Here is a 13,928-nt window from a genome sequence, read left to right on the forward strand (position 1 = left end):
TTCTGTTTTGGCAGATGAGGGGATCAGACGAGAGATACTAGATGAGTCTCACACTATGCCATACTCGCTTCATCTGGGTACTACAAAGATGTATCAGGATCTACGGACATTATTTTGGTGGCGTAGGACAAAGAAGGATGTGGTAGAGTATGTGGTCAGATGTTTGACATGCCAGCAGGTGAAGGCTGAGCATTAACGGCCAGCAGGGTTGCTTCAGCCTTTGGGTATTCCTGAGTTGAAGTGGGAAGACATTACGATGGATTTTGTGGGAGGTATACCCAGAACAATGGGACTTTGTGACTCGGTGTGGGTAGTAGTGGACAGATACACCAAGTCAGCTCAATTTCTACCAGTGAAGTCAACTTTCACAGTGGAGCAGTATGCTGTGTTGTATGTGAGGGAGATAGTTCATCTCCATGGGGTCCCCAAGTCTATTTTATCTGATCGAGACCCTATCTTTACCTCTAAGTTTTGGGGAGCTCTGCAGAGAGCCATGGGGACTCGGTTGAATTTTAGCACGGCCTTTCATCCTCAGGCTGATGGACAGTCTGAGAGGACGATTCAAGTATTGGAGGACATGCTTAGGGCATGTGTGATTGACTTCGAGGGATCTTGGAGTAAGTATCTTCCGTTGATTGAGTTCTCGTATAACAACAGTTATCAATCCACAATTGGAATGGCTCCTTATGAGTTGCTATATGGAAGTAAGTGTAGGTCGCCCATTCATTGGGATGAAATGGGTGAAAGAAAGTATTTGGGACCAGACATGGTTCAAAAGGTAAGTAAAGCTATTGAGAAGATTCGAGCTAGGATGTTTGCCTCGTAGAGTAGGCAAAAAAGCTACGCTGACCCTAAGCGTAGAAGCATGGAGTTCCATATTGGGGACCACGTGTTTCTGCGAGTTTCACCACTGCGAGGGGTGAAGAGATTCAGAGTAAAGGGCAAGCTGAGCCCTCAATTTGATGGACCTTTCGAGATTTTAGAAAGGGTTGGACAGGTGGCTTACCGGTTGGCCTTGCCGCCGTCGTTGTCGAGAGTTCATGATGTTTTCCATGTCTCTATGTTGCGAAAGTATGTCTCAGATCCAACACATGTATTGAAGTATGAGGATTTAGAGTTGCAGACAGATTTGTCCTATGAGGAGCAACCAGTTCAGATTTTGGACCGGAAGGATAAAGTTCTACGTAACAAGACGATTCCGTTAGTTAAAGTATTGTGGAGAAATAGCAAGGTCGAGGAAGCGACCTGGGAGCTAGAGAAAGTGATGCGGGATCAGTATCCCGAGCTATTAAGGTAAATTTCGAGGATGAAATTTTAAGTAGGAGGAGATAGTATTAATGACCCAAAATCACTAATATGGCTTAAGGGCCTTGGTTGGTGTGCCGGGAGGGCATAACTCGTTTATGTGTGAAAATTATTAAATTAACGTGTGATTATTTGATAAACATGTTTGTATGGCGATATGAATATAAATGATGTTGTATGTTATATTCGTGAGAACCACATTATTATGTGGGTAATTGTGCAGCGTGGGACTCGAGGCGATCCTAGGGAGCTAGTTAGCGGGAAGTCACAACAGGGCTTAATATTTGACTTGGGGCAAGTCAAGGGGGAATTTCAGGTATTAGATGATTATTTGGGTTATCTGGTTAGGGAAATAAATATATGGAGATATATTTAAGGTTAGGAAGCCTAGGCAGGAATATTGGGAAATTTTACCATTTTGCCTTCGGGGACGTTTTCGGTACCCCGAGCCTAGGGATTGATTTAATTAACTAAGATTAGACTAAGAAAAATAGAATTCAGTGGAACAAAATCCCAAACCGACCCTTTAACATTTCTTCCCCTCTCTTCTCTTTTCTTTCCCAAGAAGGCTATAGAAACCTAAGGGAATTCAGCTGGAAATCTTGTGATTTGAGCTAAAGTTTGAGGGATTAGCTCAGCTCTAACCAAGGAACACTTAACCAGGATCAAGGTAAGAACTAAAATTCATTCTTGAGCATTAGAATTCTGAGTTTTGGCTGAGTATTAAAAGTGTTTATGGTTTTGATGTTAAGGATTGAATTAAAGCTGAGAAGCTTGAATTTTAGCTCAGGAATCTGTTAAGCAAGTGGTTCATCAAAGGAGGTAAGCTTCAATTCGTAGTCTAGAGCTTAAATTCTAAGTTTGCACGACTGGTCTTTGAGTTTTTAAGTTGCTGGGTTTCAGAAATCAAAATGGGATTCTAATGAGTTTTTAAGCAAGATTTCTATTGGATTATGTTGTTAGAATCATGTTAAAAGTCTTGTGGTCAATTGGTTTTGGAATTAGGGTGCTTTAGGGTGGTTTTGAATAAGGTTAGGATGTTAGAAATGGTGAATTTTCTGGGCACAAAGGGTTGGGTCGTGGCTCTGTTCTAGAGCACTGCGGCCCTGCGAAGCAAGGAAGAACCAAGGAGGCTCTGCAGTGGGGAAGCGCCGCAGCGCCACAGGGTAGGGCCGCGGCGCGTGTCTATCTTCAGGGAGGCTTAGTCTCTATCTCAGGGGCGGGCCACGGCTAGGTTTCAGGGGCCGCAACCCATAGGAGCATTTTTGATCTTTTGGGGGGTTTTAAGAGCAGGAACCTAACCTAGGGTGCTTGGGATTGATTCCACCACCGTGTTTGGTGGAATTTGATGTCCCGGAAGCTAGAACTCCATCTGGAAATATTAACGCGATTATTAATGTTACTCCCTATCTTGGTTGTGGCTAGGAATTAAGCTAGGGCTCGGGAAGCGGATTGTGCTCGAGAGGCGTCGCTCGTAATCAATGAACTTGGAAATTAAAGGTAAGAAAATTGCACCCGGTTGTGGAATTATAATGGGACTAAGGGTTCCTTATTTTGTATGCTTTGTAAAGGATGGTATTACGCCATGTAAACAGTAAACCAACGGCCTAAGAGTGCCGAAGTTTACACTAGCGCATAGGGCGCGACTCGGCCACTGGTAGCTGAGGACAGCTTGTTATGCACTGAGCTCGGTTTAAGCGGGCCGGAGACAATGGGGTAAACAGAGGGTGCGACCTTAAATATCGACCCTGACTATTATATGATTTGTTGCTATTATTGTTTGGCGAATTATTATGTTGAATAGTGGGGTGATGATTAGCTGACTCTTTGGTTGAATTTTCATGCTTTGTGAATATTGTGGTATGTTAAGTGTAGGAACGAGCTTAATGGGTTGTCCAAATATTATTATTGCCTGCTGTTTAATATTATATGTTTTCTTGTTGGGCCTTGGCTCACGGGTGTTATGTGGTGCAGGTAAAGGCAAAGGCAAGCTTGATCAGCCCTTATTTGGAGAGCTCTGGGAGCAGAATGTACATGAGTAGCTGCTCAGCCGCCACGGTTGAGAGTGAGACAGGAACGGGAGAACCAGAAATGTCTGTTTTGCCTGAGAGTGGCTAATGATTGTTTAAACTTTGGAAATTTTGTAATCTGACTTTTGAACGATGTTCCTTTTTGGGATCCCATGTGTAAAATGTTTAATTCTATGAAATGTACCTTTTTTTAGGCCAAACCCTTTTAACCCTAGTACATTAATGGTTTCAGTGACATGCTTTTAACTAAATGGCTTGGTTAGCAAGTCCTGCACCTTTATAAGTACACATTGTAGCAGTCTTGGCTATCCAGGGCGTTACATACGTACTTGGCACAAAATGGTCTTCCAAAAGGAAGAGAGAAAATGTAGAGCAAAGTGTAGGAAATATGATAGCAACCAAAAATTAAGCACTCAAAAATGGTCTTGAAATTACATATTTGTAGTCAAAATGAGAGTATTAAAATAATCAATTTAATTTAATTAAATTGATTAAATTAATTAAATGAATAATAATATGGCAAGTAGTAGTAAATTCTATGGTGTCATGATGAAATTTTGTAGTGAAATATGTAGAAAAATTGGGTAAAAAATTGACATTTTTAGACAAGGGGACAAGGGGACCATGATGTGGGCTCAAGAAGAAAGATGCAGGTGACTTGGTGGGTTGGCAGGAGGCTGAACTTTGGGGTGCAGGGGGTAGGCAGCTGGGCCTGGAGCAGCTAGAGGCGTCGGGCTGGGCTTGGAGGTAGGCTGGGCAAGCCCAGGCGGGCTGGTGAGGCAGGCGGGTGGGACTTGGGGGCTGTTGGGCGCAGGCCCAGGTGAGGAGGAAGTAGCTAGACCGTGGGGCTGGGCTTTGGGGGAATGGGTGTGGGCTAAGCTTTGGGCTTGGCTCTCCTACTCAATTTCTTTCCTCATTTTGTAACGACCCAAATTTGCTAATAAGGCTTAAGGGCCTTGATTAGTGTGTCGGGAGGGCATAATTGGGATTAGAATGAATGTTATTGATTTAAATGCGTAAATATATGGTTAATAGTGTGCTGATGATAATTGATGATCTTATATGATGATGTGATATATATGTATGAGATATATGCGAGAACCACATTATTATGTGGATAATTCTGCAACCGGCGACTCGAGGCAATCCTAGGGCTAGATAGCGGGAAAAGTCACAACGGGGCATTATAATTGACTTCGGACAAGTCAAGGAGTATTTTAGGTATCGGGTAGCGAGTTAGACTATCGGGTAATGAAAATAAACAATTGGAGATATATTTGAGGTTAGGGAGTCTAGGCGGGAATATTGGGGGATTTTACCATTTTGGCCTCGGGGACATTTCCGGCACCCCGAGTTTTGGGATTAGTCTAATAACCTAAGGATATACTTGGAGGACTTAGAAAACACTAGACAGAAATTAGACCGACTCTTCCTCAGTCTCTTCTCTCACCTTTCTCCTAAGGAAGGAAAAACACTGAAACTTGAGGGGGAACTGCTGGAATTAAGCTGTATCTTTGAGAATTGAACGGAATAATCTGGAGGATTAGCTCAGGAACTGATCAAGGTCTGAGATAGAGCCAAGGTAAGCTTTGAATTTTCGTTTCAGAGGTTAGGAATTTAGAGAAATGGCTGAGTTTTAAATATCTGTGGTTTTGGCATTTAAGGTGGAAATTGAGGCTTGAAACTTTGAAGATAGGTTAGGGGACTCTTGGAGAAACGATTCTACAGTTGAGGTAAGGTTTAATTTAAAGTTTGATGGTTGAATTTGAGAGTTTTCATGGCTGGTTTTGAGTTCTGTGGGTTTGAAATCTCAGAAATTGGAATTGGGATTTTGGTGAGTGTTAGGCTAGATTTTTGGTGGAGTTGTGTTGTTTAAATCATTCTAATATTGTTATTATTAATTGGTTTTGAGTTGGGGGCTTTGGGATGGCTTAAGGTGAGGTTTAGAGATTAAAAATGGTGGATTTTTCTGGGTTCGAAGGGTCGGGCCGCGGCATGGTTCTTGGTGAGCTGCGGCCTTTCGAGGTTGTTGCATGCTGAGGAAGGAGGGCGGGCCGCGGCATGGTCCAAGCAATGCCGCGGCCCTTACCTATATTTGTGCCTTAGATGGTTCTGTTTGGGGGCCATGCCGCGGCATGGGTGGCCTATGCCGGGGCGCTTAAGGGATTATGGGATTCTAAGATCTTAGGCTTAGGAATCTAACCTAGGGTGCTCGGGATTGAATCTTTTACCATATTTGGTGAAGTTCAATGTTCCAGGGACTAGAACTGGGCTTGGAAACTCATTTAAGATTGTTAATGGTATCTTTCATCATGGTTATGACTAGGTGCTAAACTAGGGCTCGGGGATCGGATCGCGCTCAAGGAGTATCGCCCGTAACTAATTCATCTAGAAGCCAAAGGTAAGAAAACTACACTCGGTTGAATATTTGAACGGGACTAATAGCTCCTTGATATATATGATTGAAAGAATGGTATTATGCCATGTAAATTGTAAACCAACGGCCTAAGCGTGCCACGGTTAACTTGTGCAATTGGCATGGCTCGAACACTGGTATTCGAGGACAGCTTATTATGCACTGAGATCAGTTTAAGCGGGCCGGAGTCAGTGGGTTAAACAGAGGGTGCGACCTAAGGTGTCGGCCCTAGTATTTGTGTTAATTGACTATTATATTTGGCTATGAATGTGATTAATGAGATTGTTGAATAATCTGAGTATAGATGAGGTTATTTGTACCTTGAAGTGTGCTTATATGATGTGGATTGAATATCTGAACATGCTTATTGGAATGTCTGGTTGATAATGTTGTTTATGCTGTGTATGTTGTTTTCTTGCTGGGCCTTGGCTCACGGGTGCTGCGTGGTGCAGGTAAAGGCAAGGGCAAGACTGATCAACCTTGATTGGAGGGCTCTGCAGGGTGAATGTACATGTCAGGCCGCTCAACCGCCACGGTTGAGGAGATTACAGGGACGAGAGGACCAGAACCTTGTATTTTGCCTTAGTATGGCTAATGTTTACTCTTAACTGTTGAATTTTGTAAAACTAACTTTTAAACATTGTCAAGTTTTGGAGATCCCTTCTGTAAACTGTTTATAACTTATAGAATGTATCTTTTGAGGCCAAAATGTCTTTTAGCCCTAGAACACTTTAGCTAATGACACGTTTTGATTAAACGACTTGATTAGCAATTCTCACATCTTTATAAATACACAGTGTAGCGATCTTGGCTATCCAGGGCGTTACACATTTTTTCAGATTTGCCACATTTCTCACTTCTCTTTTTCAACTTTAATTATTTTCTCTTCGTTTTAAAGTACCAAAATGCAACATAATTCCTGCAAAAATAAATTAAACTAAATCTAAAATAAATATATTCAATTGTAAAATTTATTCCATTAATTTCATGAAAATATTAATTAAGACTCAATTTAGTTTGATATTTAAGATTAATAAATGTGTATTTGTTACCAGTAATCACACAACACTAATTCAAATAATTAAACTACAACATATTACAATAACATATCTATAAAAACATATAAAAATCTAAAAAAAATTACAATAAGACTAATAAATTAAAAATTACTTAAAAACTTAATAAATTGCTTAAAAACTCAAAGACTAAGCAACAATTAGCATAAAAATGTGGTAAAATAACTCTATTTTGTAGTGTTATCAATATCATACCACAAAATACATACACACTAGTTGGAAAATAATATATCAACAACCCATAAAAACTTAAAAAATTAATATCCCTTTAAAATAAAAAAATAATTAAACAAAACAAATATATATATGTTGACCCTAGTTTTGGTCAACGACACGGAGTCTAGAAAACGACAGAAAAATAATATAGAGCTTGAGAAAATGATCTAATGGAAAATAAAGGACACAGAGAATTATAGGGGTTTGGCCTCAGTGATTGGTAATAACCTACGTCCATTTGATACTATTATAAGTATTAAGCTCCAAAGGTGTGATAAAAGAACTAGGGTTCCTGAGTTTCACAGACCTTAGAAGAAGAAAACAATACAAACGATGGATAATAGTAATACAATTCTGAAAAAGAGCAAAAGATCCCCTCCTTGAGTTATTTCTTATGTATTTATAGGCTCAAGAAGGATTACATGAATCGAATGATAATATCTTTCCTTAATAAATAGATCTTCAGGTCATAATGAAGAGATATTCTTGGATATCATTATGACTGTACAGATCTTTACATAAATGAGCGGAGTATACGCTCAGGCTGGTCGTATATAAAACTTGATCTTTTCATGTGGAAATAATGCTGGTCGATAGGCGAGCAATATCTCTGCCACGTGTCGGCCAAGTGTCGAAAATCCTTGCCACGTCATCAACAACTATTTTTTGGATAAACATTTGCCCCAAAATTTATTTATTGTGACCAGCAATAAGTAAACTTAGAAAACTGACTTTTCATATGCCCCACGAAATCTGTCAGAGCCTCTCGTGCGTTCTTGAAAACTGTGACCTAATCATGTCCAATCATGCCTTTTCAGTTTCCAAGTAACCTTTCTGACGGCTGTTACACTACCCCATGCCTTGAAAAAGGTAACCGATGGTTACCCCTTTTCAACACATCTCAGCTTCTATAAATAATCCTCTCATTCACCTTTTAACCTTTTACTCACCATTTCCTGCCAAGAACTCTCAAGAACTCCATCCCAGAGCTCAGAACCTTGAAGGTCTCCCGTCACTTTGCTTAAGGGTTCTTTGTTTGCAAGCCCAAAGTCGTCCCGTTTCAGAATCTCCAACCTTCATCCAAGTAAATTTCTTCGTCTTTTAAACCCTTTGAGAAGCCATGCATATTGCTTTTGAGTTCTGAAACTTTTTGTGTTCTTGGGTAGAAATCTGTGAGGATATTTTATATACTGTTTGATGCTTGATAAGGTAGTGTAGTTTTGCTCTGTAAAAGTTAGGAATCAGTTTGCTAGTCAGGATCATGGGTTTAGGGCGCAAAATCGAAGTAAAAATTTGATTTTTAGGCTATCTGAAAAACTGGGTTTTTCCCGCCCCTTTGGAGTTGAAAAAGCTTTATCCAGAAAAAACTTTTTACTTTAACTTTTTGATCCATTTTTCAAACTGTTCACATAAAACTTAGTGTTTCGGTTAGAACGCTGCTGGTCGTAGACGCGAGCAATGTTATTCCAACTTTCAACATAAGCTCCCAGGCTGTGCGTCTTATCTCCTCCTTTGTCTGTTTGCAGTTTACATGCAAGACCCGTGGGGAGGAGAAAGACCCATCGACGTTGATCTACTAGCTCAACTGCTCGAGGACGAAGAACAACCCTCGTCTTTGATACCCGAAATTCCATTTTCTCATACCAATCGAAACACTTCCCCAGTTTTGACCCGAAATATGGCTCACACCAAAACCAAGGCCCAGAAAAGGAAAACCTCTGACCCTTCTCATCAGCCTGCTATTTTGGCTGATGTTCCCTCAACCAGTGGTCGAGATGAAAATGCTCCCGACCCTAACATCCAAAGACATGCCCGCCCTTGACACGCCATTCAGCCGGATGTTGAGTGGTATGTAGTTTCTTAAATTAGGGTGACGATCAGAATGATCGCCAATTACTTAAGGAAATAAGGTCTCCCAGGGGTGACCTTAGTCAGACCCAAACCAGACCAAAGGGCGAATCTTCCCGGAGGCGCCTTCAGCGCCTGGTCGAGGTTTCATATCGAGGCAGGGGCTACCTTTCCCCTTCACTCATTTTTTTAGGGGGTGGCCAACTATTTTGGAGTTGCCCCCTCCCAAATAATCCCAAACGGATATAGGATGCTCGCTGCACTCTATATCCTGTACAGCCAAAAGATATGGCCCGTGCCATCGCCTCATGAGGTCAACTACCTGTTCGATCTCAAATCTAACCCCAACCAAGAAGGCACGGGGTTCTTCCACTTCTGTCATCAGGAAACCGGGCGCACCTTCCTGACTGACACAACCCACATCTCAAACGTGGGAAGGTACTACCAAGAGTACTTCCTTACTACTGACATGGTTGCGGACAACCTGGCTTTTGCACGAGGAGGTAAAACTTTCGTATCACTGGCTGACTTCTACACTTAGTGTTCTCCTCCACAATGTCTTAAACTGTTAATGTCTTCCAGGCCCGTGGCTACGACCAAACCCAACTCCAGACATGGAGTTGAGATCGACGCTCCTAGCCAGCATGACTGGTGCTGAAAAGAGTGTCAAGAATCTGGTTACAAAGGCTAACCTTAGGTTAGTTGACCTCTAGGCCCCTCAACCGGACACGAGGGGGCCCTCAGCAGGGAGTGCCTGTGCAGAGGAGGAACCCGAGCAGCAACCTCCAGTGTCACCTCCCCAGAGGAGATCGACTGGGGTCACGATCAGGGAACATGCTGGCACTCCTCCAGCAGGGAGGCCCTCGGCCCCCTTGGGGAAAGGGAAAAAGAAGGCCACCGAACCTGTCGACCTCTTTGATGATTCGTCAGATGACGATGGTATAGTTATTTCGCTTTCTGACACTTTGCCAATTCCCTGTCATCTTTTTTACGGGGATGGAAATTTTAAATATGCTCCAAATTTAGGGTCAGACTTCTTCATGTCAAAGAATGAGTATAAGACTAGTAGAGTCTATAGTGTAGCGACCAGTCATAATAGCTCGAGTATTTGACTTTGCAATCCTTTTTTGCTTCTTTTTCTGATGTAATGTACTTAGTCATTCATGCTATCTCACTATTCGAATTGTTCTTTCTTTTCAGACATGAACTTCGCCAATGTGTTCGACCTCTACAGCACTCCAGAGGCTGCTGCGACTCCTCCAGGCAAGAAGAAAACCAGTAAGAGACACCCCGGGGAGAGCAGCAAAGCACCCTAGGCAAAGAAGGCCCGGAACACAAGCCCTTCGGAGTAAAGGCCCTCTCCCACCACGTCTCCACCTTTTCCCCGTGAGCAAGAGACTCCTTCTGCTGTGGCCGGATCGACTCCTTCTCCCGCGACCCTGACTGAACAACCTCAGCAGGTTGATCCTGCTTCAACTGGGAATGAGATGGTTGGTTGCGCCTTCAAACTGATCAAGGAGAGGATCACCAAGATCACGAAGCACAAACACTACCGAGAGGCAATGGCTGCTACGGAGACGATGGGAGTTGACCCGATCCTAAATCGTGCTTTGAACGAGTTCACCAGTGTAAGTCATCTCTTTTTATGTAAACAGGTCTTCTTTAGTTTACTATTTGTCTAACTTTTGTTTTGACTGCAGGCCATGCTAACCCTTACTGCCGGCCACATCTGCCTGGGCACCGTCACCGAGCAGTCCAGGACTTCGGAGCAACGGCACGAGGATGAACTCAAAGCTGCTGAGGCTAAACATGCTGATCAGCTGGCGACGGTGGTTGAGGAAAAGGCCCAATTGGCTAAGGATTTGGAGGAGAAGCTAAAGTCTCTGGAGAAAGCCTACGAGCAGAGGGACCAATACAAGGAGTCCAACCGCTTTAACTACAAAGCGGCCAAACAGATCGAGCTGGACTTGATTGCGAGCAGGCAGGAGACCACAACTATGGAGGGTCGGGTTGAGGAGTTGGAGAAGACCAACGCCGGCAGCTTGGTAAGGTACAAGAATGCCACTCTGACATGCTTCTATGATTTCTGGAAGCACAATCAGGGTGCCAACTTTGACTACCTTCCCGAGAATGCAAAGGATGCCGAGCTTGCTCGTTGTGTGGCTCAGTTGGCTGAGGAAGAAAGATCGAGGGTCCCTGCTTCCCCCGAAATCTCACTGGCCGCTGGAATGGACGGTGCAAACAACGAGGCTACAGGTGCTGTCAACCAGAATATTCCCCAGGATCCTCCAGCTCCTCAAGCTCCTTAGTCTTTTCTCTATGTTTTTTTTCTTTTTTTAACTACACGACCTACGGGTCGTGATGTAAAAACAATATAATTTTTTGGTTTGCTACATGGGCAGCTTTTACTTTTACTTGAACAATTACATCCAAGCAATTACTACTTGTGGTGTAAAAGGATTCGCTTTGATATTATAATATATTTGCATATTATTATAACATCTATCTGTTCGCATGACCGAACTTAGCATAGCACTTTGGTTTGATTTAACAAAATATCAAAATTTTGAAAAATACTCTCTAAGTGCCCTAACATGCTTTCACTTATTTGGCTCATGTGTTTACATACCTTTTATCGATATGCTTTGCTTACTTGTACCTTGTATGCCCCCCAAGTGATCGGGGAGCTTTAGGTCCTTGGTCACTTACCTTGACCAGAACCTATTCGAACATTACTACTCGTAGCAATATGATTAGAATTATAATACAGCAAAACAACACACGTAATGAGCAAATACTTGTAATAAATGCAATAGTTGGCAAGAAATGACTGGCTGAGCATAGTCCCTTTTATTTCTCATAATAAATGGACTAAACATGTCTTTACGAGCGATCAATAAGATCTTACATTTTTCCAAAACTTGTAAAAAGTAAATTTTATACAAGCCAATTCTTTAAGAAGAATTGTTCATTGATAATGGCGAGGAACGAGATCTCCATTTAAGTGTGTAAGTTTATAAGTGCCTGGGTGAAGGACTTCATCAATTTGGTAAGGCCCTTCCCAATTTGGCCCGAGTACTCTAGCAGCTTGGTCGCGGGTGTTAAGGAAAACTCTTCAGAGTACAAGATCTCCAACATTGAATTTCCTTTCTCGCACTTTAGAGTTGAAATACCGGGCGACCTTCTGCTGGTACACTGCTACTCGAAGCTGGGCTTGTTCACGCCTTTCATCAATCGAGTCCAAGGATTCCATCAGTAGCTGGCTGTTAGAGTCCTGGTCGTATGTTAATCTGAGGTGCGAGGGTGAATCCAAATCAACAGGCAACATGGCTTCATACCCGTATGCTAAGGAAAACGGGGTATGACCTGTTGCTGTTCGGTGGGAAGTTCTGTACGACCAAAGGACTTCAGGCAACTGTTCTGGCCACACTCCCTTAGCTTCTTCGAGTCTTTTCTTTAGGGTATCCTTCAGTGTTTTGTTAACTGCTTCAACTTGCCCATTCGCCTGGGGATGAGCGACTGAAGAAAAGCTTTTGATAATATCGTGACGTTTGCAGAAGTCCGTGAATAGATCACTGTCAAACTGGGTGCCATTATCTGAGACTATCTTCTTTGGTAATCCATAGCAATAGATGATATTTTTTACTACGAAATCAAGCACTTTCTTGGTCGTTATGGTCGCGAGTGGCTCAGCTTCGGCCCATTTGGTGAAGTAGTCGATGGAAACCACTACATACTTTACACCACCTTTTCCTGTAGGCAAAGATCCGATTAGATCTATTCCCCAAATTGCGAAAGGCCATGGACTCTGCATCTGCTTTAACTCGTTGGGAGCTACTCGTGGAATTTTAGAAAATCTCTGACACTTGTCACATCTTCGAACGAACTCCATTGGGTCTTCATTCATGGTTGGCCAGAAATATCCCTGCCTTAGGATGTTTTTTGATAGGCTTTGCCCTCGAGCGTGGTCCCCGCAAAAACCTTCGTGTACCTCTTTCATTAACTCTTTGGCTTTCTCCTTTGTAATACATCTGAGAAGTGGCAGTGAGTATCCCCTTCGGTACAGGATTCCATCGACCGTGATATACCTAGCAGCTTGCCGCTGAAGGGTCGTAGCTATGTTTCTGTCCACTGGCAGCACGCCGCTTGACAGATACTCTACATATGGTGCCATCCATGTATCCGCCATCTGGATGACCAGAGTGGTTTCTGCTTCTTGGATGCTTGGTTCTGAAAGTCTCTCGACCAGCACTATGTTCAGAGTATCAACATCTTTGGCACTTGCCAACTTCGCCAAAGCGTCTGCATTGGAATTCTGATCGCGAGGTACTTGTTGGAGACTATATCTGTTGAACTGGGCCAACAGATCCTTTACTTTGTTTAGGTAGGCGACCATTTTCAATCCTTGCGCCTAATACTCTCCGAAGACTTGATTCACCACCAGCTGAGAATCACTATAGACGTCAAGCGCTTTTATGTTCATATCCTTGGCCAATCGTAGTCCAGCAAGCAATGCTTCATATTCAGCCTCATTGTTAGAAGCAGTGAAGTCAAATCTAATTGCACAGTGAAATTGATGCCCTTCCGGCGTTATCCATATCACTCTTGCCCCTGCGTGGGATTCGTTAGATGAATCATCTGTGAACAATTTCCACGAGGGTGCTTGGATTTGATATTCAGGCTCGCTGGGCTTCTCAATTTTCTCGCCACCTACGGGCTCTGTGAATTCGGTGATGAAGTCAGCTAAGGCTTGTTCTTTTATCACTGCTCGCGGCAAGTAAGATATGTCGAACTGCCCGAGTTCGACTGCCCACTTTAGTAATCTTCTGACATCCTCTGGCTTTTCCAAAACTTGTCGTAGAGGCTGGTCGGTCAATACCATAATCGGATGAGCTTGGAAGTACGGCCGCAGCTTCCTTGAGGCCAAAACTAAGCAGTAGGCTAACCTTTTGATGGGGGGATACCTCAATTCTGCTCCGATTAGCCTTTTTCTTACGTAATAGACAACCTTCTGCACACCCTCTTCTTCTCTTACAA

This window comes from Humulus lupulus, chromosome X, assembly GCF_963169125.1.
Source record: "Humulus lupulus chromosome X, drHumLupu1.1, whole genome shotgun sequence".
In the NCBI taxonomy this organism is placed as follows: Eukaryota; Viridiplantae; Streptophyta; class Magnoliopsida; order Rosales; family Cannabaceae; genus Humulus; species Humulus lupulus.